The 27,560-nt window shown below is 43.3% G+C and overlaps 1 protein-coding gene across 1 annotated transcript in view; it reads right to left on the reverse strand.

Moving 5' to 3' along the window:
* LOC126452535 (transforming growth factor-beta-induced protein ig-h3-like) overlaps window positions 1-27,560 on the reverse strand; it is a 124,995-nt gene that overhangs the window by 76,284 nt on the left and 21,151 nt on the right. The window lies entirely within an intron of this gene.

Raw genomic sequence — 27,560 nt, forward strand, 5'->3', positions numbered from 1 at the left:
TGATAAGCAAATTGATTTAATGCAAGTTCTCTTTGAAGATGATGATGAGGTCCCATACTCCGAGGAGCTTAGGGGACGATGCAGGAGACCCGCACCGCCGTTCTAGGACAGGTCCTGGCGGAGATGGTTTGCCATTGCCTTCCTCCGACCGTAATGAAGATGAATGATGATGAAGACAACACAACAACATCCAGTCATCTCGAGGCAGGAAAAACCCCTGACCCCGGAGGGAATGGAACCCGGGACCCCGTGAGTGGAAAGCGAGAACGCTACCGCAATACCACGAACTGCTCTTTGGAGAAGAGGGCAAGAAATGAGACCATCCAAATCAGTAGGAACCTGAGAAGTTTCCAGTAATCTTGCACACTGATGTCGGATATGGTTTTGGATTTAGTAATGATATCTGCATGGCATGGTCGTTATCGGACTTTCGCCTTTTGTCTGTGCAGCTCAGCTTCGTTCAGTGGGAGGCAAGGTAAGCAACGGGTACTTTCGGTCGCCAAACCGTCTCAGAGATCCAACTGGACCAACTTCTTTAAAAGAAAGTCGGCGTTAGTCGGCTTGCCCTCGCTTCTTGCGTCCACAGCGTTAAGTACGAAGGTGGAAGGACACGGAACTAGGCTCCGCCAGCAGCTATATCTGTTTACGTCCAACGTCAGCTGTCGATCTTCGCGTAAGACGCTCAGCATGTGAAAGTCTCTCTAAGCTTCGTAATTAGTTTCTAATGAGGTCACCTCCCCGTACACAATGCGTCGTCTACCTAATACGGCTACAGACGTTATCCGCCATGCCATTTATACAGGGTGTCCCTCAGAAGAGTCGTCACGTGCACTTCTTGTGGTGCTTCGGCACATACTTGCAATTTCGTTTTTGCAAGGTTAAGCTGAAATCAGCCCAAACAAATACTGCTCTCCACGTCTTCCATGCGACACATAGTGTCGACGGGGAGCGTCGGTTTGTTTTCCGTTACAAACAATATGATTCTAAAAAGCGGAATTCTACGTGCCCATTCTAGTCCAGTCTAGTCCGATATTAGTTTCATCGATATGTATTAACAGGGCAGTAAAAATCGAAGAACAATCCGTCCTCCAACAGTGACGGCACCGCCCTGGCCCACGTTGTCTGCTACACCCCAAATCTCCAAATGTCAGACACTCACATCGGTACCAAACGTTGTGTATCGATAGTGTATCACCCAAAAAATCGATTTAGTTCGTGCTGGGTGCTGTCGTTCAGTACAACATGCGTAAATGGTAATTAAAAGTAACACTAGGGCTACAGAGTGTATGAAAAGAGTACCTTTGAGATGTTAATGTGAAGATCTCTGGTAGGTGAGTTGACAGAGCGTATCGTTGTACTAAACGTCCCAAGTTCGAAACCCACTGACGGCGATTTTTTTAACAGTTTACGCGTGGGATTGTTATATGCGAGAACATTTTTCTGACATGTAAAAGGACGTTTCGGAGTTCGTAGTAATATTCTTTTGGCAGTCTGCTTTCGATTCGTTAGTTGAAAGTAGCAAACCTATAGCGTACATTTGTATAGGTAGGTGTAGTGTTATCTATACAAATTTACGCTATAGGTTTGCTGCTGCGAAAAGAACATGACAACAAACTCCGAAACGGCTTTCTACATGTCAGAAAAATGCTCTCCCATATACCTATTTCACGCGTAAACTGTTAAAAAATCGCCGTCAGTGGGTTTCTAACTTGGGACCTTTAGTAAAATGACACTCTGCGAACTCACCTACCAGAGATCACATTCATCTCACAGATAGGCTTTTCATACACTCCGTGTAATTCTAGTGTTACGTTTAATTACCTTTAAAGCTAGTTCGACGACAGTGCACAGCACGAACTAAATCGGTTTTCTGGTTGCTACTTCATCGACACACAACGTTTGGTAACGATCTGAGTATCTGAGATCTGGAGGTTCGGGGGTCAGTCGCTGCTTGCTGCTTATTTTTCGTGTTCTACTCTCCCTGTAAATACATATAGATAAAACGAATACCGCACTAGACCAATACGGGACCGCTGTATCGAATGAGTCGTTAGAAAACTGTAGCGAAATGTAGGAAAACCCGCAGAAGATGGACTCTTGGTGCAGGGAAACCATTGAAAACAGTCATACCCGCTAAGTACCTTGGAATATGCACACGAAGCGATCTGAACTGGAACGACCTCACGAAAATAATCACAGGAGAGGCACATACCAGACTCAATCCTTGGAAGAATCCTCAAAGTATAGTCCACCCACGAAGGAGATAGCTTACAAAACACTCATTCGGCCGATATTTGAATTTTGCCCATTTTTCTGAGACGTTTACGGGGCAGTAATGACACAGCAAAAGGAGGAGATCCAAAGAAGAGCAGCACGTTTTGTCACAATTTCGGTTAGCAGGAGCGGAAGATATTCGCCCAACACAAGTGCCCGGCGCTACAAGAGAGGTTTTATGCATCACTGTGTGGTTAACTGTTAACATTGCTAAAAGTCAATCAAGATATTGCTACCTTCTAAGTATAGTTCTGGAAAAGATCTCGATAGCAAAATTAAAAGAGATTCGAGCTCACACATACACTTAACATTCGTACCCCCAGCGCAGCTTTCGGGATTGGAACAGAAAAAGAGGGAAGTGTCGATGATAAACTACCCTCCGCCACATAGCATAACGTGGCTTGCGGTGTATAGATGAAGATGTAGACGATGTATGGGTCTTCCCTGGTTTCGCAACAATATCCGAACGACGTGGCTCCTGTGTGTTCATGTTGTGTCATCCAGAAAAATCTGTAAGCAAGGCGCAGGACAGGACGGCGGGCGCTCGGTAACGAAGGCACAGGGGCGACAGAGCCTGGGACAACAAACAGCACCGCCCACAGAAGAGAGCGGCTTTGTTCTGGCGGCTCCGGAAGCGGGACAGCTGCTAGCAGCGACCCTGGGGGACGCCCGCGCACTTCAGCCACGTCACCCACAGTCTGACTGCCTTTACGTCACGCCATAACACGCTACGGTGCAGCGTCAGACCGAAGAGCACACATTTGCTTCAAATCCATCGCTCGCTGAAGCCTTACATGGGTAGCCTGATATAGATTGCCATCATCATCATCATCATCATCATCATCATCATCATCACTGAGATGCACTGTCGGATAAGCATTTCCTCTAGACTTTTCCACGTATTAATGTCTTCAGCTATAGCAATCCTTATAGCACCCGCTCATTAAGCAGCCCATACACAATCAAACTTGTTTGTCAAACTCGCTATTATCTACCCACGGGTTTGTCAAACACGTCCGTAAACGTATTAACAATGTCTGTCAATTTAACATCACTTTTGAAGCGGACGCTGTTCGTGTCGTGTAGTATTTTGACACTAATGGCAATCACTACAAATGTAGATAAAGCGTTTCTAAGCTTCACTCTGCCACTGTGTTTAACGAAGAAGAAGAAAACAAGACGCTGCTCCAGGGAATGGTTTATGTTGTTGTTTTTGTTGTTGTGGTCTTCAGTCCAATGACTGGTTTGATGCAACTCTCCATGGAATGGTTGATATACCCACGAAATAATGCTAAAGGAAATATTAAGTAGAACCTGTTGGTTACAGCAACTCTCTCTGAACAGATGGCTCTGAGCACTATGGGACTCAACTGCTGAGGTCATTAGTCCCCTAGAACTTAGAACTACTTAAACCTAACTAACCTAAGGACATCACACACATCCATGCCCGTGGCAGGATTCGAACCTGCGACCGTAGCAGCAGCGCGGTTCCGGACTGGAGCGCCTAGAACCTTTCGGCCACAGCGGCCGGCACTTCGTCTTCTAATGACAGTTCTTCACAATACCACAATGTGAGAACACACACATCGTCCAGGGAAGAAGCGGAGAGCTTCGAATTATTTTGTTGCACTTCCGCTTGTATGTTTTGCGTATAATACTGATTTTCTTCTTAATCTCTTCCTGTGTTACCTATGGCTGGGAAAGACGCAATGCATCTGCCATGCTGGTAAATGACAAAGCTACTTCGTTTTTAATCTTGATGGCACAGTTTCCACAGTTGTGGAAACTCACGATACAGTGAGATAAATTGTAAACAATTCCTTTTCGCTAAACGTGCCCGGCGAAACATCGACACGTCAGCTCGGTAGGCTGCTAACCGAAGGGGTCGGTTTCGATAGCCCGGCCGGGTCGTAGATTTTCTCCGTTGGGGGATTGGTTGTTCTGTCGTTCTGATCTTCGTACGTCATAACTGACACGAAAATCGCCTACACAAGTCAAATGTTAAAAATCTAGCATATGTACCTTCATACGAGGATACAGCTTGGCCCTAATGAATTTCCTGAATTGTCGAAACACGCTGTCGCATCTTTCACCGTGGTGGAAAAAAAAAAATACAAAAACGTCCGCTGTTTTGTCAGATCTACAGTCATTCAAAATTTCTCTGAAACAAGCCATACAACCTCTATGTTTGACAAACAGGTCAAACAGCACTGTAAAAATGTCAATTAGTTCACTAACGTAGTAAAGTTTGACATACTGTTCGTGTACGGGGAGCTTTATCTACAATCATGTACCCATACCCTTTACACCAAGTCATTATCTTCTCTGATGCCAGCAAAGGACTTCTTTGCGCGTCTACGATCAATTCGCCTGGTTACAAGCTTTGCTCACCTCCATTTCAAATTCACCAACGGCACAATTTTTAATTATTCATGCTAGAAGGCCTCTCGGTTCGATGGACGACTGTAGTAGCTTTATCGATTGAAATACAATGTTCTCGGTCGATAATGGCAACTTTCTCGGCGTATCCAACCTAGTCTACATAAACTAGCAGACGACAGTATTCAGTGCTTCTAGTTTCTCACAAACGGAACTATATTATACTGTAGGTACAAATACTGGGAAGTGGATGTGTTGATAATAATCACAACGTGAACATACCACATAAACAATATGGCTACAACTATGTCAGCTTAAGTATTTATCTATTTACCGGATAACCTAGGACACGGTCACCGTGTCGCAGTTGCAGTTACCTATCTAAAGGATTGAAGATGCGACAAAGGTTTGATTTTCAATATCTCGTACAGTTATTGCCGAATTTAAAAATTTAATATGCTGTCATAATCTACTCATTACGAGATATAATCTCACGTTAAAAGATTAACACAAGAAGTCAGATATTACGGTTAGAAACTGTGTGTCTGGAGCCACTGCGCGACAATTACCCAGACTATATTCATCCAACATCGTACAATGAGAGCACTTAGCGACTTCCGACAAACTTAAAACACAATCTCAGACCTTTTCTACCCTTTTCCCACTTAACGCCAAATATTTAACAGATTAACCCAATTGTAACGAAATTAGACGTTTAAAGAGTTCAATTCTTTAAAGAATCGGGGTCTTATTTGTTGAAAAGTAAGGTTGGTAGAGAGCGCAAACAAGTGAATATCGGTCCGAAGTTACATGCCATGCGTCATCTTATGACTTCTATCGAAAAAGTTGCTCTCGTCAGCCGCGTGCCGAGGTCCTTCTCCGTGTGAAAAATGAATAAAAAAACCCACTTCAGCCTGAGCCCTGACTGTTTCCTTGTCTCGTATATTGATCCCCGAAAATTTTCCACTATATCCTAAGCAAGCCTCCAGCGTTTTTCAAAGATTTTCTGAATGAAAGTTTGTGTCTCACGAACATACGTCAACACTATAAATATTCACTGATTGCAACTTTCCCTTTCGGACACACCGGAAACTCTGTTTTGAAAACCATATTTACCTAATGCACTTCAGTCTATTATTCCTCATCTATTTCTTTCCTCATCGTCAGGCTTGAGTGTCGATTTGCTCTGTTTTTGATGTGTTGGTAACGCATCATCGCAGTTCTATGGTAATTTATTTTCAGGCCTGCTTTCAAGCTTTATCTATTGAGCTCTCCATTTGTTGTTGAAGTTTATCTGGGTGGGCACAAAGAATACAATGTCATATGCAAAACGAATGTGGTTCTAATACATTGACATATATTCATTCATTTTTCGCAGTTTAGGACACAAGCCCGCCGCGTCTATATCGGCGCTGACTGACATGGCACGAAAGCTGACCGTGTCTTGCCACCTGATCACCTGTTTACCGACCCTACTATTGTGTTTGTGGTTTCATTGATTGTAACCTTTAGTATCAGAATTGTTATCAGTTCACCATATGAATTCATTTGTCGGCAAGTCTGCTGTTTGTGTCAGTAGCGTCAACGAACTTTATTACTGCAGTGACAGACAGTAAATGGGTCACAAAGAAAAACTTTGTTTTGGCTCAGCTGCGCTTTCTCCGGGCCAGAATCGATTTCTTCCCCCCTCCCCCCCTCCAATTCTCGTCTCAGTATAGGTCATTCATACTTGACGAAACGGAACTGAACATCAATATATTGCACGATAGCTTTCAAATGGTGACATTCATGCAGGCACTCGAAGGGCTGTACGGGACGTCAAGGCTTCTCGGGAAGAAAATTTTGACGCTGGAGTTGGTGGGGGCTTAGTGTCGTCCTGTAATGGTGTGAGAGCAGTTGTGTCGTATATACACACCGTCTGTCCAAAAAGTTCCGACTTATTTTATTCTTGGTTTATAAGTGACGTCAGCGCTGCAATTACGGTGGCAGCTTGAACTAGCAACCGAACAACCTTAAACAACAGATGTGGATTTGAGCAGCAATTGTGAGCAGGCAGCGTTGAGCAGCGCACGTGCGGCCGTTATGTGCCAACGTTGTTGTGTCACAAATCGGTAAGTAAGCAACATATCTAAATCAAGTGTTCAAGACATTCTGCATAATTTTTTGAAGAATAGAAAAGTGGTGCAATGTTTGTTTCGCACTCCTTGACTCCCGAAGAAAAACAGCGACGCGTCGACGCCTGCCGCAGCTTGATTGAAATACCAAACGCGGGTAGTTCTTTCCTGAAAAAAGTTATCAATAGGAATCTACCAAAAAACAACAAAGCACAGGAATTTCACATGGAAGCTCAACGCTTTGACAACATAATCGACATTCAAGCCAATGTGAGGTGCGAGTTGAACAACATCTCACCAAAGAAAAGACTTTTTTTGCAGTTTCACATCAGTTTCACATCACAAGATGAAGGTTCAGTGCGACGTCTCAATTGTGGGGAGACTGTGCAGAAGACCTGAAGCACTAAAAACCATATTTTTTTCTCTTTACGGTAGTGATTTGTGTGTGTGTTTTCTTAGCCTTTACTTTAGTTTTGCTTCGTTATCGTGACACACTGCAAATGTTCCATGAGGACCTGAGTATGTTCACGAGTATATATTCACATTGTGCACAACTAAAAACATACGAGGCGTATTCCGAAAGTAAGGTCCGATTGGTCTCGAAATGGAAACCACAATTAAAATCAAAACTGTTTTATTTGCAATAGTTTGCCACACCTTCCAGCAACGTCTCTACATAGTCGCCGCTCCGTCCAAGACAACTGTCATAGCGTTGTACCAACTTTCCAACACCCTGGTCATAGAAGGCAGCTGCCTGCAATTTTCGCAGATTCTCTGCGCTGATCTGCAGTTCGTTGTCTGTGCCAAATCGCTGACTTCATAGCCAGCGGTTCATGTCAGCAAAGATGAAAATCTGAGGGAACAAAGTCCGGGCTGGCATGGAGGGCGATCAAACACTGTTTTTTAGGCATCTTTACGTGCTCACTGTGCGCTCAGAACTGAAAAGACAGACGTGACGCGACCAATGGGAGATACCAGAGACACTGTCGAACACACTTACGCAAAGCTTTATCGGATTTTCACTGTGGTTTCCATCTCGCGACCGATCGGACCTTACTCTCGAAATACGCTTCGTAAACAGATTAATCAGTTTTCTTAAAAAGACTAACTGTGAAAAAGTCAGCTTTATTGAAGGAGAAAAATATACGTGTGGCGTTATTTGGTAACTGGAAAAACACCGCAATGGATAATATAAAAAGGCTGTATGATTTGCCTTGTTTGATGTGTTTGTATGTGATATTTTCAGGCATGTAAATGTAGATGTTTCCTATTCTTTCACTTCTCAGCGGTGCGGAAAATTTACCGTACAACCATTTTCAAAAACATTTGTGGTGCATTTCGCTTTCGTATTAATAAATATCATTGGTAGTTCTTTTATTCTCATACTGTATTCTGACTTTTTGTATACATGGGCGTACCCAGCGAGGAGCAAGGGGGGGGGGGGGGGGCAGCATTTGTGGTGCATTTCGCTTTCGTATTAATAAATATCATTGGTAGTTCTTTTATTCTCATACTGTATTCTGACTTTTTGTATACATGGGCGTACCCAGCGAGGAGCAGGGGGGGGGGGGGGGCAGCTGCCAGAAGCCCCAGAAGACATTCGAACTCGTTCGCGCAGATCCGGGAGTAATTTTCTCGTCTTCGGCACGTTACTGTCGGCAGGGAAGTTTATAGAAATAATAAATTTAGCGATAAGCGATCCGCTCTGCTATTCGCAGGCATGCTACGTCGCCAAGGAACAGCGTATTCACTTGTAAGCAGTAAGGGATTATGTCTATGTGAAGTTTCTAACGAACAACATCGTTTCTCCTACCATATTTAAATGTAAAATGCTTTAGTGCTCCTAAAATACTAATTTTTTAGTTAAAGCTGACGCTAACTGTAGATTAATAGCAGTTGACGTGCAGGTTATGACAAGCAGTAGATGGCGAGACATTTAGTGCAAGTGATTTATAAAATAATTTTTAGAACGTTCCACAAAACTGGTCATCACCGAAAAAACTACCGGGCACTTCAGTAAAAGCCCCATTAGGGCTGCCTGAAGCCCTTGCTCACTTGCATAATTTAATGAGTCCATTTTCTGGGTTGTTACTAAGTGACGAAGAAAGATTATTTACCAAGAAATTATCGGCGGCTAGAGTGCTAGTGGAACGCACGTTCGGATTTTTGACGAGCAAGTTGCATATTCTCCCAAAGAAAAAAAAAATTCCTTTTAGAACACGAAGACATTGTTATTCAGTACATCTCCTTCTTTCACAACATATTAATCGATAAAGGTAGACCCAAAATCTCCCTTCAGTTTAGACTACTATGACTTGCCGCCGCCCCCCCCCCCCCCCCCCAGATCAGATCCTGGGTACGCCCTTGCTTGTATAGCATACGGTATCTAATAATCTCACTCTCGCTGTTCAGTACTGGGTTAAGCACAGTGCTGGCGTCCTGTGTAGTATGAACACACCTATATTTGACAATGACGTCACCAGTTCCGTTCCGGTGTCGTCCTGTGTGATTCGCTTTTAAAGTAGAGCTTAGTCTCCATCGATCTGTACGTCGCCAGGACGTCGAAGATCGGCGGAACTCACGAGCTGCTGGGATATCCCAGACGCAGAGCACGCTCATCTGGCATGCACCTCGCCTCCGCCCTTGGACGGGTTTCCGCCCTGGCAGGACACCAACGTCCAACGCACAATGGAACACGTCACGCTCCAACAGCGCCCACCTAACTTGCGAGGAGACTCCGAATTTGGGCGTTTTCTTCCGGGCCAGTTACTAATTTCGATTAAATAGTGAGAAGAGGAACCTAAGAAAGCACCTGACTTCCAGAAAAGCAACTAATAACCAATGTGATATAAGAAATAATCCAATGATTTTGCTAGCTACTGAAACAATGACGAATTGAGATATAGGCCAGTGCCACACTTAACAATAACTCACCCACTCTCCTGTCTCATCTTCATCTATATACCGCTACGTAGTCTGCAAACCACTGAGAATTTATTTACTCAAGTCAGAAACTGTACAAAACTCTACATTGCACAACTGCACATTGTCATGGGATACTGCTAAAAGAACAACATACGTGATTTACAATTTAAGTAGCTTACACAATGGTACAAAAGACGAGAAAGCTAAATTATCTTCGTCTAGAATTGGGCAATGACAACTGCACTGCCTCCCGTCCTAATCAGTTCTTCATCACTGCATGACTGAGGGCAGCATAAACAGAAGCACAAGTGGTCCATTGTCTTGTTCTCTCCCGCAGTCACATTATGCTGGGTATTCGTAATATTAATAGTTGACAAAATTTTTCTACGATATACAAACACCAGAACTTGACCTTTTCAATGAGCTTACACTCAACAGGCTTCATTCACATTTCAAATTGGCGACATCTAGCTGATCACAATTATTCTCCGTTGGCACGTGGAACATAGTCAGTAAAGAACCTGAATCGAGGAAACTTCCTCTGTATTACAACGCCTATCTTAGTGAATTCCGTGACAGAGAGTGTTTAGCATTGTACCACGAGCCACAAGGGTTTCTTTCCGTCACACAAACTTTTCACCGTTCGTGCTGCCCTACTTCAGTAACCTTGTTAGTCCTATTTGGTTTGGGTTCAGCAGATCTGAGCAACATTCCGCTATGGGACGCTTAAAAGCTTTGTAAGCAGTGTTTTGATATTTGCCACCACGTGTACCTATGCTTTGACCCTCATTAAAAGAAAACAAACATACACTACAAATGAACGTGAAGTGCATATAACCACCACAACACAAAGGAAAGACGACAAAGAAGGACGCAGTGCTGTATTTGGTAACACGATAGACATTAAGCAAACTGCCAATATACGTAAAAAAAAGTGAAAACGAGATGTCTACGTACCTAAAAGATCCTGAAACTATGTACAATAAGGCATTCTAAGCTGTACGGGATAACTAAATCAGTTCTGTAGCGCAGAACCGTAAATTAAATCAACGAAATGTTAAAACCACGAGTAACTTTTTTGTGCCTTGCAATAATAAGAGGCTAAAGCAAACAACAGCGGTAAAGACATACTTTTAAACCTATCTGTCATCTATCTAGAGTACACCTATCGCAAGAAACAAAACGTGTATTACAGGCACTGAAAATCCTTCAAAATGTATGAAACGAAATATGTATGGCAGGCAAACAAAAAGTTGATACACTAAGAAGATACTTCTGTTGCGCTCGGTACTTCTGGTCCAACGAGATTATAGTTTGGGTCTTTAATACCTCGGAGAAGAAATTTAATTGATTTTAATTAAACACACTGTAATGAAATGAATGGGGGCAATGCACTTGAAAGCAATAAAAATGCAATGAATGAATTGATATTAGTGAAAACTATTCACAAATTCTGGAGCTGGAAAGCACTGAATATGTGTCAGCCGCGAGGGGTAGCCGTGCCGTCCGAGGCGCCTTGCCACGGTTCGCGCGGCTGCCCCAGTCGGAGGTTCGCGTCCTCCCTCGAGCAGGGGTGAGTGTGTTGTCCTTGGCGTAATTTAGTTTAAGTTAGATTAAGTAATGTGTAAGACTAGGGACCAATGACCGCAGCAGTTTGATCCCATAGGAACTTACCACTACCACGCCGTGTCAAATGAAACTTTGTGCCACGCCGAGACACGAACCCGCATTTCCTGCTTTTCGCGAGCTGTACTCTTGACCATGTATGCTATCTAAATACGCCTCCAGCCCGCATTCAGACATTCATCACTGGTGTTTCCTTCCGAACATTAAAAGATATTTCTCCCGCTTTTCTACGAGGTATTTCCGCAAACGCATTAAAAAAAGAAAAGAAGGATGTCAGAGTTTAACATCGCAACGACGACGAGATTAACAGAGGCGGTGGTGCACACCCTTCGGTTGGAGACGGATCGAGAGAAAAATAGGTCGTAACGTTTTCTAAGGAAACATCACAGTATTCATCCTAAGTAATTTGGAAAAAAAGACTATAAATTTGGATGGCCAGAAGGGGTTCTGAACGATGTTCCTGCCAACACTTAACCTGTGTGCCATCTAACTCTGTTTAAAAAGCGAATACGCCGCAAAGATTTTGCTTTGTATGATTCAGGAATGCTTTGCTTTTGGAGATTATTTTTAACGTTAACAAACAGTCTCGTCATTTAGCATCAAAAATCAAAAGATAGGAATTTAGCACATTGCTCACATAAGTGAATTAGAATATCGGAGGAGGAAGAATATAGGTGATGAACGTATGAAAAACAAATGTGGCCAAACGTGTATAATTTGTAGAAGTAACTTCATTTACGATCAATGAATTATTTTCAGGCCTAGATGTAGATGTAGACAGCTGCTGTAAGGATGCTTGTGTACAGGCTTCTTTACATTTCAGGCACGATCTGTATTACGTTAGCAAAATTATAGCTACATTAGTATTCCGACATATGGCATCGTCATAAAACGATAGAGCGCCGTATGTACGTGTTCGACTACTTCCCAAGCGAGGAAGAAACACAAATTTCGTATAAATATCGAAATGTCTGAGTCCTGAAATAGAACGACAGCAAATTTGAAACGTAACGCTGGTGGTTCATTTATTTTTTTTATTTATTTTATTTACTTTTCGTAGCAGAGAAGCCGCGCGATCGCTATCGGCCACACAACGAAATGAAGTTCTACACCCAGCCTTGGGACACTAGAAAACATTCCTCACGCGCTAGTTGCCACAAATTTGTGATAAATCACAAAAACAACTAGAAAACCATGATGGTAAATCGTACGATAGTTGAATGTGCTCTTAGTATTGCCGCGTAATGAGAACGTGGTATCTACACAGTTACTAAAAAAATTATGTTTTTACATCATATCTAATGAAACTTTGTTATTTAATATCTTATCCGTCCAGGAAAAGCAGACGAAACGCAGTACACGTGGTGCTTTCTATTGCTCCAAATCAAAAATACTATTCCCGCGATATTACATCTTTGCAGGAAAATCCAGTATTTTGTATGTTATGTTCTCCAGTGAGATTTGAAAAGCTGATTTCTTTGATTTCATGTGGTTAAGATCAGTTTTTAACACTGATTGTTGACTATTTTTAGTTTATCATCATTGTACATATTAAGTTACTGGATTTCTGGGTCCAATAAAAAAAATACTACTTAAAAGTCAACGAGTACGCTTAGAGCAATGTTTGTAGCTCTTTCGAAGTGGCAAACTTGGTGGCACGTAACGTCATATCAGCATACAAAGAAAGGAAGATCCCAAACAGCAAAAAGAACACAATAATACGGCATCTTCATCAAAAGTAGCAGTGTTGACAATAAGCAGCAACAAGAATGAATGCCTCAGCGTCAAACAGTCCACGGTAAAAGTCAATACTTTTACAATATTTGATTTAAACAAGGCCAATGTATACAGATTTTTGTGCGACGAATGCGGTAGAGTACTCGAGGGAGATTCATTTACTTAATTACTGTTTTATTATATTTAAAGCTGCAATAATAATTTTCTGTGACAGATGTACGTGCTAAAATAAAAATGTCATACTGCCGACACTATTCTGTTTGCCTCGGCAAAGACAGACGTGACAGTAGTACATATTTTACAAAAAGGCCACACCGAAAGGTAATACAACTCAATGCATTCCTCCAGTGGGTAGGCCACTGGTGATACGAAGTGCTTAGTTAGAGTATGTGGTTAACAGTGTACCAATACATTTGATAGGGTTTTTTTGTATTGGCAGCTCAGAAATACTTGAGGCTTGGAAGCAAACCTCGTCACCCGAATGAAAACGTAGCTCGTCTTTCGAAAAGGGATGCACCTATTTTGTGACGACCATGTTAATTGAAGTTGGGAAGTTCATTACTTCTATAGAGTTGCACCATTACCTTATGTTGGGTCATTGCTTCACAGATTAGCATGATTTTACTATATCTTACATGATAGGAAAACTTTGGCTAATCTGTTTTGTACGTGTCATCTATTTTATGATGACCTGACGCATGTACGTAATTTATATTCGTCACCTGTTTGACCATGGCGTCCGTAGTTGCTATCTAGTTATTAAAGGTGTTTCAAATTCGTCTTTACAGCCAGTAAAAATTCCTATTTATTCTACCATTTAAGTTTCGTTTTATTCATTTAAAATACCGTTGGTGGCCTGGAATCAAACACACTTACAATTTTGGGAATCAAAACCAAAACTGTAAATATGATTCCCCATCACTGACGAGTTTTCAAATGATCTAAAACCAAACTGTATAGTCCAATACGTACACGTTTTTTGTAGTTGCAGAGATGTATTTGAAATAGGTTATACTTATACCTTCATGACTAATGTATTCATTAGATGTAAATATTGTGTCTTTTGCCCCAAAACCTAACGGAACTATTCGTATGTCAGAGGAGCGATCCACAGAAAAATTCTTAATCTGCGCGAAATCATAGTTGTATAAATAACAGCAATACTACTAAAGCCGGCCGTTGTGGCCGAGCAGTTTTAGGCGCTTCAGTCCGGAACCGCGCTGCTGCTATGGTCGCAGGTTGAATCCTGCCTCGGACATGGCTGTGTGTGATGTCCTTAGATTAGTTAGGTTTAAGTAGTTCTAAGTCTAGGGGACTGATGACCTCAGATGTTAAGTCCCATAGTGCTCAGAGCCATTTGAACCATTTTTCTCAACTACTAAAGATAGGTTATCAGACATAGACGGACTAATTGTTTTTAGTTGGACTGACACTGAATTACGGAAGTCTGTAAACTTTGCACATACGACGTATTCACCCAAAATATATGGCTGAACCAGCTATCTCATTCAGGGCAGTGGCTGTGCTATCCACTTTTGCCCTCTATAATCGGCAACTACATATTTCGGAGTAAGAAGTTAGCAGTTTCTCTCAAACATAGACTACAGCTTGGGCAGATATACTGGTAGAATGTCGTCAATGTATCACGTGTTGGACACACATCTTTGCCGCATTGAAACCATATAACCGTCGGATACGGAGGGCCAAATAGTTGTTCAAAGGCTGTGGCAATAAATTTTAACCACAGGTTCACCATTCAATGAGATCCACTAACTATAGAGTGATCAAAATAACGAAGGCAGTTACAGTCGAACAAGGGTACATGTTCTCGGTTTGCGTTTATCTGCGGCAGCAATAGCTGGGCGTTTCCGTTCTGGATATATTTCACTCGCTGCCCGTTAACGTCCACTAATAGGTTTGCTTATCGTCGTAGTAACTTTTCCACGCTCTTTCGCAACTAGTTTAAGGCAGTGTGTCGAGTAAAATAAACACGACGCTCGGAGAAAAAATGCAATTAACAAGAAGGAATAGTAATGGTTGCGCTACCGGCTGCAGCGTCTTTTGTAGCTGACTGTGACAACTTAGGTAGTAACGCGAAATGACAAGTTGAACATAATAGGAGGCAAGAGCAAGCTCATTCTCTGGTTGTTGACATGGTAGCCATCTTACAAACAACAAGCTGTAAATCACTTGTTATTCTGATCCAGGTACAGGATGCGCGGCGTCGGCGGCTATTTGCAATTGCGTACTCTACGTAATACGAATACGACCCCACCCCAATTATGGAACGCCCTCGCTGCAGCCACCGGAAATATGATACCATCAAGGCTTCGTGAAGGTGCTCTGTATGCGAGGCGAAGAGCCTCGTATGCGGTGTTACATGTCATCAATGGAAGGAGTTTTTGCAGAGGGTGCACCTGTATATACAGTGCGCTGTGGCTGTTTCTCATATTTAGCTTGACGACATCCATGGTGTTCCATGAGACACGCGCAACACTAACATAATTAAAGAATGTACCTCAAGCGCACGGAATTTGCCAACAGACGGATCCACCTTTGTATTATTGTTATACACGGTGAAGCAACTATGTCAGGTCACCACAAATACAGGGTGGAGCAGAGGAAACGCATGTTTTTTGAACCGCTAGTACGCGGCAAGGAGAGGGGGTATTGACCTTGAATGAAAGTTTGTAGACTGCCCATACAATGCAGTTTCAGTCGCTATGGAGCGTTGGAGCGTAGAGCACCGTGTGTTCGTTGTCGAGTAGTACTTTAGAAACAATGATTCCGTAGTCACACAGTTCGTACTAAGGGAAAATGTAGATCGAGTGAGAACGGCAGTTCTTGCTAGTCCGAAACGATAGGCTAGACGACAGGCTGTAGCGCTGGGTATGTCACGTCGTTCGCTTCACTGCATCTTACATGATGATCTGAAGTTTCACCCATACAAGATAATGATCGTCCAGCAGCTTAGTGACGGGGATTTTGTGCAGCGCAGAGAGTTTTGTCGCGCAATGGGCGAAATTTTTACGGAAGATGTAGATGCTACAGTATTCGTGACGAAGCACTGTTCAAAATTGTCGGTATTGGGCGCTGGAGAACCCACATGAGTTACACCAAAGACCTCTCCACAGTTTAAAAGTAACAGTGTTGTGCTGCATTTCAAAGATGGGGATTGTTGGACCCTATTTTTTTGAAGAGGAATGAACTGCAGTTCCTGTGTCATCAGCGCACTACGTTAAAATGTTGAACTACTTTCTTCGTCCAGAACTTGATAGGCGTCAAGTGAACATGACAGAAATATGGTTTCAACAGGATGGTGCCACAGCACACACGGCGAGAGCAGCCTTGGAAGTGGTTCGACAAGTGTTCCCAGGACATGTTATTTCGAGATATGGTGATGTTTAAAATCAAAAGTCTACATGAACAACCCTCGTGCAATCGATGACCTGAATAATTCCATTCGTCAGGAAATTGAAGCCGTGCCGAATGAAATGTTGGAGAGAGCCATGTGTAACTTTGGGGAGAGGATCCAAACTTGTATCCAGCAAGAAGGACGTCATCTACAAGACATTATTTTTCCGAGCCTAATTAAAGTATGTATATTTCAAAACTGCATTAAAAAAATCTATCACTTAATGCTCGTTTTTATTATTTTTATCAATCCGTGTCCCAGTCATTCAATAGTGAAAAACATCCATTTCCTCTGCTCCACCCTGTATATTCAGAATGAGTAAATACACAATGTGACCAAAAACAACTGCACACCCCTTTGTAATGCGGGATTGTACACCAGATGTAACGAGAGCCACACACACCAGTGTAAAAGGAGATAGGGAGTATTGTGTTCCTCATAAGCCATACATTTCTATAGTCAGTGCTAAGCTACGAGGTGCAACAATAAAGTAATGAGACTGATGTGAAAAAAAATTTTGCTTACCATCTTAGTCAAGTTAAGTATTGTCTCCTTTTTTTCTTTTGACTGCACACACTTTTTCCAGCGCTTCTGCCATTGATGGTAACATTTCAGGAATTCATTTTCTGTAATATCCTCCAAGACCCTCGTCACAGCTTTTTGGACATCTTGTGTTGTTTGAAAATGGTGTCCCTTAACCACAGTTTTGACTCTTGGAAATAGAAAAAAGTCGCACGGAGCGATATCTGGTGTATAAGGTGGCTGTGGTAGTACTGAAATTTGTTTTGAGGTTAAAAATTGCTGTATTGACAGAGCAGTATGCGATGGCGCATTATCGTGATGCAGAATCCAATCATCAGCAATGTTGGCATGGATGCGTAGAACCCTTTTATGAAGTCCTAAAATTTCTTTGTAGTAATATTGGTTAACTGTTTGTCCAGGAGGCACCTACTCTTTATCAACAATTCCCTTGGAATCAAAGAAGCACACAAGAATGCATGGTCGTCCACTACACTCTTCATCTTCAACATTCGTTCTGCCTTCACTGAACATTTTATGCCAACGAAAAACTTGGGCTCTTGACATAACCTCCTCTCCGAAAGCCTTCTGAATCTTACCATAAGTTGTCGTCGCGTTTTCACCCAATTTAACGCAAAAAGAAATGGCATACTGTTGCACAATATTATGTGGTTCCATTTGCATGACGAGAGACACAAACACGTGTTAACTTATTACAGCACAACTCACGACTGAGCAGTTTCATCGAAGTGCCGCTTGGACTAGAAGCAGCTTGTAGACCAAGGTCAAAGATATTGTGCCTACGCAAGCCTGCAGGGTTGCCACATCTTGCAAAGAAAATCAGTCTCATTACTTTATTGTCACACCTCGTATATCTGAGATGGTATAAATAGCAACGCCACTGGACAGCAGACGACTGGAAATGGGTATCTGGGTTGGTGAATCGCGCTACACTCTGTAGAAATCCAATGGAACGGTTTGGGTTTGGCGAGTGTCTGCCTGAAGTGAAGTATGGAGGAGCTGATGTTACAGTATGGGGTTGTTACATGGTTAGGGTGTGATCCCCTTGTAATGTCTCTTGCAGCGGTCTCTCCGCGATATTTTTTGAAATTTTGTAAATTATATAACTCAGTACATATCTCGAAATATCTCTTCTTATCTTACCGATTATCAGTGCAAAGTAGTTTCAAGCCCAATTATTCCTTGGAGCGTCCATTTACTCCATGGAATAGCTTCTCTGCTATCTATGTTTTCTCTTATGAAAAGAATGGGACTTCTTGCCGATTAGTCGTGAAAGAAGGATGTATATGTATGTATTGTTGGGCTAGTCGCCATCTTGATGAGATTCTGTATGAGAAGGAATTTAATACATGAACTAAACTAAAGTAAGTGTGTTCGCGTATTATTTAACTGTTTATTATTGACAGTGTCTGCTTACTACGCTGTGTTGCGCGGGATCAGTGGGGAACGTCTGATTTACACTGGACGAACCTGCCGTTTTGTATGCTCAAGATATCCAGTTACTTCAAATAAATAGGCTAACACGGTCTTACCAGCAGATCTCCGGTCTTCCCCATGTGATCACCGAAAGTTAATAATTATTACAAATGTTTCCAGGAGATCGACTGACAATTTTCGTCGCACCGAGACTTCGAAATTGCTTCACTGCCTTATGGAATTTAAGTTAAGCTCAATTTAATCAGGATAGAACAGTATTGAACTGTGTGAATGTGATAAGCCCGCTTTGTCAATGAAAATTCCCTTAATATACGCATGTTTTTACTATCCTGATCAGTGAAGCTAAATCAGGCCGGTGTGAGAGAGGTTTTAAATTTTAAAAAATATTAAACCCTTATCGCATTTAAGAAAACGCTAAATGCGGAAGGATATGAACACATTTTAGAATTTGTGTGCTGTTACAGCAAAGGAATAGTTTGGAGATGATGACTGATCGTATTCGGTTTGTGGACAACAAACAGCAACATTCCTGAAATGGACTGACCTACCCAGAGTCCCGACCTGAACCCAATGGAACGCCTTTGGGATGAGGTAGAACGTCGACTTCACTCCAGAATCCAGCGTCCAACATCACCACTCTCTCTGATGTCGGCTCTTGAGGAAGAATGGACTGCCATTCCTCTATAGACATTCAGACACCTAACTGAAAGTGTACCCAACAGAGTTCAAGCTCTCATAAAAGTAAAGAGTGGACACACCCTACATTGATGTCCACTAGTAGGTGCCTGGATACTTCTGATCCGAGAGGGTACATCGAGTTGTAGTCTTCAGCACTGTTATTGTTGTTCCACATATGTTATGTCGTTTAAGTCCTCTTCGAAGGCTCCTCAGAATGCAACATAAAAAGTACATAGTTCCATTGGAATAACGAATTCGATGTCATAATTCAGCAGCTACAGCCGTTAAAAAATACTTGTGTACGCCACAGTCCCTCATAACTTAGCACAAAACCCACCTGACCGATGGCCCTAGCAGTCCGGTCCCTTCAATCCCACAACCCACAAAACCCACCTCCATATGTTTACTCTTTGTGGATATATGTGGGGTGCCCTGCTGATCTACCTCATCTTGTATGTATCTAACGGCAGATGCGATAATGAAGCGGAAGATGAAGCCGATAAAAACCGGTTAACAGCAAGCGATAGAGATAAGCGGTATGATGATAAACTGTTTGGCTAGAAGAGAAACGAAGTTTTTCAGTGGATATGCTACCTTGCAGAAACTATCATCTTCTCTGTGGCATCTGGTATGTGGTCCATGTCATCGTGTGCACAGCACGTCACAGAAGACCGCGATCGTGCGTGCGATAAGTAAACAAAAGATGCGACTGCACACAACTGGATTCCATTGTACGGAGCCTGGATTACCAAATGTGCGCCAGCTGTTAGAATTTCAAATGTAACGTGAAGGTCTCGAGCGCTATACAGCTGAAACGACAGAGGAGAAGTTATGTCTCAGTACGTACGTATACATAGGGAGGAAAAGGAAAAGCCCGCATCTCGTGGTCGTGCGGTAGCGTTCTCGCTTCCCACGCCCGGGTTCCCGGGTTCGATTCCCGGCGGGGTCAGGGATTTTCTCTGCCTCGTGATGGCTGGGTGTTGTGTGATGTCCTTAGGTTAGTTAGGTTTAAGTAGTTCTAAGTTCTAGGGGACTGATGACCATAGATGTTAAGTCCCATAGTGCTCAGAGCCATTTGAACCATTTGAAAAGGAAAAGTGAGATTGGAAAGATTGCAAAGAGAGAAAAGCAAATCAGACAGCTAGGTGATAAAACATAGATGATCATTGTTGCAGATGAAAGTTCGACTCATAAAGCATCCTGCAGAATGAATCTTTGACGATGCAGTCATACTCAGGCTTCGGTTTTATCCGCCGGCATCTGTGGCCGAGCGGTTCTAGGTGCTTCAGTCCGGAACCGCACTGCTGCTACGGTCGCAGGTTCGAATCCTGCCTCGGGCATGGCTGTTCGTGATGTCCTTAGGTTAGTTAGTTTTAAGTAGTTCTAAGTCTAGGGGACTCATGACCTCACATGTTAAGTCCCATAGTGCTTAGAGCCATTTGAACCGTTTTCGGTTTTATCCGAGTGTTATTACGCCAACAAATGGTTCAAATGGCTCTGAGCACTATGGGACTTAACTTCTAAGGTCATCAGTCCCCTAGAACTTAGAACTACTTAAACCTAACTAACCTAAGGACGTCACACACATCCATGCCCGAGGCAGGATTCGAACCTGCGACCGTAGCAGCAACGCAGTTCTGGACTGAAGCGCCTAGAACCGCTTGGCCACAGCGGCCGGCGCAAAAGGAACCTGAAACGATGGCGTAAAATGACGTACTTAAATTAGTCAAAATAGAAGTTGGAGGAAATTACTGCCTGAAAGGAATATCGACTAGACAAAAATCTCTCATTGTAGGCCACCCACCAAAGACACATTTTAAATTTCTGTCTGGGAGAACAGACAATACTATCCGAGAAATACACTCCTGGAAATTGAAATAAGAACACCGTGAATTCATTGTCCCAGGAAGGGGAAACTTTATTGACACATTCCTGGGGTCAGATACATCACATGGTCACACTGACAGAACTACAGGCACATAGACACAGGCAACAGAGCATGCACAATGTCGGCACTAGTACAGTGTATATCCACCTTTCGCAGCAATGCAGGCTGCTATTCTCCCATGGAGACGATCGTAGAGATGCTGGATGTAGTCCTGTGGAACGGCTTGCCATGCCATTTCCACCTGGCGCCTCAGTTGTACCAGCGTTCGTGCTGGACGTGCAGACCGCGTGAGACGACGCTTCATCCAGTCCCAAACATGCTCAATGGGGGACAGATCCGGAGATCTTGCTGGCCGGGGTAGTTGACTTACACCTTCTAGAGCACGTTGGGTGGCACGGGATACATGCGGACGTGCATTGTCCTGTTGGAACAGCAAGTTCCCTTGCCGGTCAAGGAATGGTAGAACGATGGGTTCGATGACGGTTTGGATGTACCGTGCACTATTCAGTGTCCCCTCGACGATCACCAGTGGTGTACGGCCAGTGTAGGAGATCGCTCCCCACACCATGATGCCGGGTGTTGGCCCTGTGTGCCTCGGTCGTATGCAGTCCTGATTGTGGCGCTCACCTGCACGGCGCCAAACACGCATACGACCATCATTGGCACCAAGGCAGAAGCGACTCTCATCGCTGAAGACGACACATCTCCATTCGTCCCTCCATTCACGCCTGTCGCGACACCACTGGCGGCGGGCTGCACGATGTTGGGGCGTGAGAGGAAGACGGCCTAACGGTGTGCGGGACCGTAGCCCAGCTTCATGGAGACGGTTGCGAATGGTCCTCGCCGATACCCCAGGAGCAACAGTGTCCCTAATTTGCTGGGAAGTGGCGGTGCGGTCCCCTACGGCACTGCGTAGGATCCTACGGTCTTGGCGTGCATCCGTGCGTCGCTGCGGTCCGGTCCCAGGTCGACGGGCACGTGCACCTTCCGCCGACCACTGGCGACAACATCGATGTACTGTGGAGACCTCACGCCCCACGTGTTGAGCAATTCGGCGGTACGTCCACATGGCCTCCCGCATGCCCACTATACGCCCTCGCTCAAAGTCCGTCAACTGCACATACGGTTCACGTCCACGCTGTCGCGACATGCTACCAGTGTTAAAGACTGCGATGGAGCTCCGTATGCCACGGCAAACTGGCTGACACTGACGGCGGCATTGCACAAATGCTGCGCAGCTAGCGCCATTCGACGGCCAACACCGCGGTTCCTGGTGTGTCCGCTGTGCCGTGCGTGTGATCATTGCTTGTACAGCCCTCTCGCAGTGTCCGGAGCAAGTATGGTGGGTCTGACACACCGGTGTCAATGTGTTCTTTTTTCCATTTCCAGGAGTGTATATTAGAAATACTTCCAGTCCCCTAGTTCCGACCAAGGTTTACGGGAGATCTGAATTGTTTATCAGGCAAATCCCGGAAATGAAAACGCCGTCCAAGACTTTTCGAACTGGGAAGGAGTGAGTCGGCGACAGTGGGAACAAGACGGCACCGTTAAGTTTACCAGTCAGCGGCCTAGTACTCGAGCTCTTCCTCTCGAGTCTGGAGACAGGCGGCGGAGAGGGACAGAGGGATTCGTACGCCGTTAAGAGAACGGCGGGTTTGGCGCACGCGGTCGAAGCCCCCTAGCCAGCGTTGCCAACAGCGGCGAGTGGCCGAGCAGTTGCGGAGGTCGGGGAGCAGCTATGTGCAGCGCCAACGTTGGGTCACCCGACCCATATACCAGTATAGTATAAGAGTACAGTCATGGAAAAAAAGTATTCATGCACAGTTGATCACGTAGCATGACTTCATTTCTTACAACCAAAGCTCTTATTTGGTAAACTAACAATATAGGATTTCCTTCAGAATCTGTATAGCTAAAAGGATTAACTAATTTATTAGCCTCTTGCAAAAAGTAAATAAAAATTCTGTACCAGCTAACTTCACACAGGGGGGGGGGGGGGGGGGGGGAAAGCATTCACACATTCAAGGAAAATTACAATGTACATAAACATAATGACAATATTAATAACCTGTAGGCATTCATCTTCATTGTATCACTTCTGTTAACGTCTTTGGCATGGAATGAACCCGTTTTTCTGCAGTCTCTGGCGCAATATTTTGCCATTCTTGTTGTAGAATGTGTTTCAGAGCCGTCTTACTTCGTATTAAATGTTTTCTGGCCATTGTTTCGAGCGTACTTTGAGGATACTCAAATAGACTACGGTCTGCTCTCTGTGCTGGGTACTTGAGGACATGGGGAGTATGATAGAACAACCACAAACGAACAATTTCCGCTGTGTGCTTAGGGTAATTGTCTTGCTGAAAGTAGTAATATGTGCCTAAAACCACAATCGACACATTTTCGCTGATTTTTCTTTAGCATATTTAAATATTTACATATTGCAATTTATTCATATTACCATCAGCACTGTCTGGAACCGCACAGGTTCGAATCCTGCCTCGGGCATGGATGTGTGTGATGTCCTTCTGTTAGTTAGGTTTAAGTGGTTCTAAGTTCTAGGGTACTGATGACCTCAGATGTTAAGTCCCATAGTGCTCAGAGCCATTTGAATAATCAGCAAAGACAAGTTGACATACACCAGATGTAGCCGTACATCCCCATACCATAATTCCTCCACCATCACGCTTTACTGTGGAATGGATGTATTTGGTATCTAGCTCAGTATTTGGTCGTCTCAATATCATCTGTCATCATTTACAAATATGTTAAATTTACTTCAACCTGTTAACAGTGTCTTGTCCCAGAAACTTACGTTCTTGCTTATATGTTCAAGCAAATTCAAGTCTCAATTTCTTATTCTTCTTGCTAACGTTTGGTTTTCTTCTAGGTACCCTAGCTCCATAACCTACGCTACTTAAAATGTAGCGAATAACAGTTGCTGTGATTTTCTTCCCGAAATGATCATTAATATGCGCAGACAATGCAGAATCTGTCAATTAAGGAACTTTTTTGACGATCCTTATTAACACATTGCGCTCTCTTTGGGTTAGCTTCTGTGGTCGACCCCCTATTTCGCTATTAGTGAGAATATTTCTTTCTCTCAGTGGCGATATTAAAGACTTCACAGTTCAAAAATGGCTCTAAGCACTATGGGACTTAACATCTGAGGTCATCAGTCCCCTAGACTCAGAACTACGTGAACCTACCTAACCTAAGGACATCAGACACATCCATGCCCACGTCAGGATTCGAACCTGCGACCGTAGCAGCCGAGTGGTTCCGGACTGAAGCGTGTGGAACCGCTCGGCCACACAGTGGCCGGGACTTCACAGTTGCCTGGTTCCTTGCAATAATATCAGATATTTGTGAAAACGATTTTCCCTTTTCGCATTGGGATATATATATATATATATATATGCCTTTGCTCTACAGTTGTTTCCTTCCCTTTGCGGTCCATTTTGCTGATGCACTGCATTCACGCATTCACCCCGTATCAGAAGTTAACATATACGAGATGCGGCTTGCCAACGAAGGAGATCCTTGCTGCAAACAGTCAGTCGTTTCTATTTTGACATGTTTAGTAGTGCATCAATAGTTTTTCCCCCATTATGTGAAGCCAGGTTTTTTTTTTTTTTTTTTTTTTTTTTTTTTTTTTTTTTTTTTTTGCTGATGGCCAACTAACAATTAATTAAGCCTTTTATTTATACAGATTAAGAAGGAAATCCTATACCGTTAGTTTACCAAATAACTTCTGTAGTTCTGATTTATAACTATCCGAACAAAGGGGTATGAATATTTTTTCCTATGACTGTACGTACACTGTGTTGAGCAGTGCTTAGGGGCAAACAGACGAACCTTGCAGAACTAGCACTCCTGAAAGAAAGGATATTGCGGAGACATGGCTTAGCCACAGGCTGGGGAATGTTTCTAGAGTGAAATTTTCACTCTACAGCGGAGTGTGCGCTGATATGAAACTTCCTGGCAGATTAAAACTGTGTGCCAGACCGAGACTCGAACTCGGGACCTTTGCCTTTCGCGGGCAAGTGCTCTACCGACTGAGCTACCCAAGCACGACTCACGCCCCGTCCTCACAGCTTTAATTCCGCCAGTACCTCGTAGTGCTTGGGTAGCTCAGTCGGTAGAGCACTTGCCCGCGAAAGGCAAAGGTCCCGAGTTCGAGTCTCGGTCCGGCACACAGTTTTAATCTGCCAGGAAGTTTCATATCAGCGCACACTCCGCTGTAGAGTGAAAATTTCATTCTAGATGAAGCTATCCGTGTATTCTGGATAAGTACTACGAACTATATCCTGTACCATACCGCATTACTCACTTCAACAATGAAATATGTGGAAAGAGTACGTAAGAGAGCTGTCCAGGCAAGGATAGCAAGATTAGGGGTTTGAAACTAAGTTAGCGTTTTCCATTTTTGGACATACTATTCCGAAGACTAATTCAGTTTTCTTGTTCACGCCTATAATTCAGTTGTCTTGTTCATGTCTACATCTGCACATACACTCTGCAAAATACATCACCTTAAAAAAGAAAAAAAAGCGAAGCACCAGAAAGGGAAGAGGAAACTAAATGAAACTACAGGGGTTGAGGGAGACCATGATGTTCTTTCGGCGATAACAAAATGTCACGGTAGGCGGATGCTGCAGGAGGCGGTGGGAGTTCTGTTGTCAGTAGAGAAGAGGCAACAGCACAATGGGTCGGTTAGGAAAGCTCAATAGTCATTGGATGTCAAATCCCTCAGGAATGTTTCAATACTTTTACTAAGGCACGTACCAACGGACAGGGACCGCCGAGTACTGCGGAGGGTGGTTATAAAAAGTCAGCATAAAATCTAAGGAAGCAGTCACTCGTGAGTTCCAAAGTGCTGCCAAAAGTCCAGCTGACATAATGACTGCACGGGGAGTTAAAAAGAATAGGGTATAATAGTCGAGTGGCTCCTCATATGCCACGCATTTCTGTAGTTAATACAAAGTGACGCTTGAGGTGGGTAAGCAGAGACCCCACTGCAGAGAGATGAATCACACTATGCCCTGTGGAAATCCGGGAGAATGGTTTGAGTTTAGCGACTGGTTAGAGAACGCACCTGCCATCATGTTTAGTACTAACTGTGAAGAACGGAGGTGCTGATGTTGCGGTGTGGGGGTATATTTCGGTTAGCATGTGGTCCCATCTCTGCGCTTAAGAAAATACTTACAAGGGGAGGCCACGACGTTTGGAACGAGGATTTACTTCAAACTTCGTACACTCGTAGTACTACATTAGGACAACAAAATTTGTAAGCAGTAGCGCGTACTTCTCAAGCGTTATTGAGAAAATCGCAAGATAATTTCGGTCGTCAAATATATACCTGTGCGTTGCCGTTTTTACCAAGAAGCGACGGCAGCTGTGTAGGTACCGCTCAAGCCCCACAATCGGTGGATCGCTGGATCGAGTCCCGTTCGTCAGTTTTTTTTCTTTTTAACACAGTCATTTTTTTTTTACTATTTATATTGCAATTGATATAATGGGAAAAATACGTGTAATCGGATGAGCTTTTATTAAATTTACAATGTTATTTGGCAGTCTACAGATTTTTATTACCACAAATAATATAATATTCATAACTATCGACTAGTAAACGACCAAACACATGAAGTGATACTGAAAATGTATGAGAAATTCCTTATACCTGGAAGGAGCCCGAAACGACTTATCTCCAAGTTCCGACCGGCACAGATGGCTTTCGAAAGATGTACAATTAATCGTCGCCTTCGACATTACGAGTAGAATGGCAGAATGGTATTTTTCGTAAAAAGAAAACATAAAGTTAAACGGCACCAGCTGCATTGAATAAATGCTGTTTCCGTGTGCACAAGGTCTTTTGAGGTTTTCCATGGAAAAACAAACCTCGTTAAGATTTTCAGCAACCTCTCTTTCAGCCGATAATTTGGAAGCAAATCATGCATAACGCAGCATTTCCTCAAATATCGGCCTGATAATTGATCATGCAGTTACGAGTGTATTTTAATAGCGTCTTCACGAGAAGCAATTTCTCGTTCTTTTTCGATTAAATACGAACAATTTTGAAGACACGGACAAGCATACATCTTCAGTATCACTTTATGTGTTTGGTCGTTTACTAGTCGATAGTTATGAATATTATATTATTTGTGATAGTAAAAATTTGTAGACTGCCAAATAACATTGTAAATTTAATAAAAGCTCATCCGATTACAACTATTTTTTTCCATTATATCAATGGTAATATAAATAGTAAAGAAAATGACTGTGTTAAAAACAAAAAAAACTGACGAACGTTACTCGATCCAGCAATTACGGGGCTTGAACGCTACCCACTCGGCTGCCGCCTCTTCCTGGTAAAAACGGCCACGCACAGGTATATACACTCCTGGAAATGGAAAAAAGAACACATTGACACCGGTGTGTCAGACCCACCATACTTGCTCCGGACACTGCGAGAGGGCTGTACAAGCAATGATCACACGCACGGCACAGCGGACACACCAGGAACCGCGGTGTTGGCCGTCGAATGGCG

Source organism: Schistocerca serialis, unplaced genomic scaffold (assembly GCF_023864345.2).
Source record: "Schistocerca serialis cubense isolate TAMUIC-IGC-003099 unplaced genomic scaffold, iqSchSeri2.2 HiC_scaffold_897, whole genome shotgun sequence".
Taxonomy (NCBI): Eukaryota; Metazoa; Arthropoda; class Insecta; order Orthoptera; family Acrididae; genus Schistocerca; species Schistocerca serialis.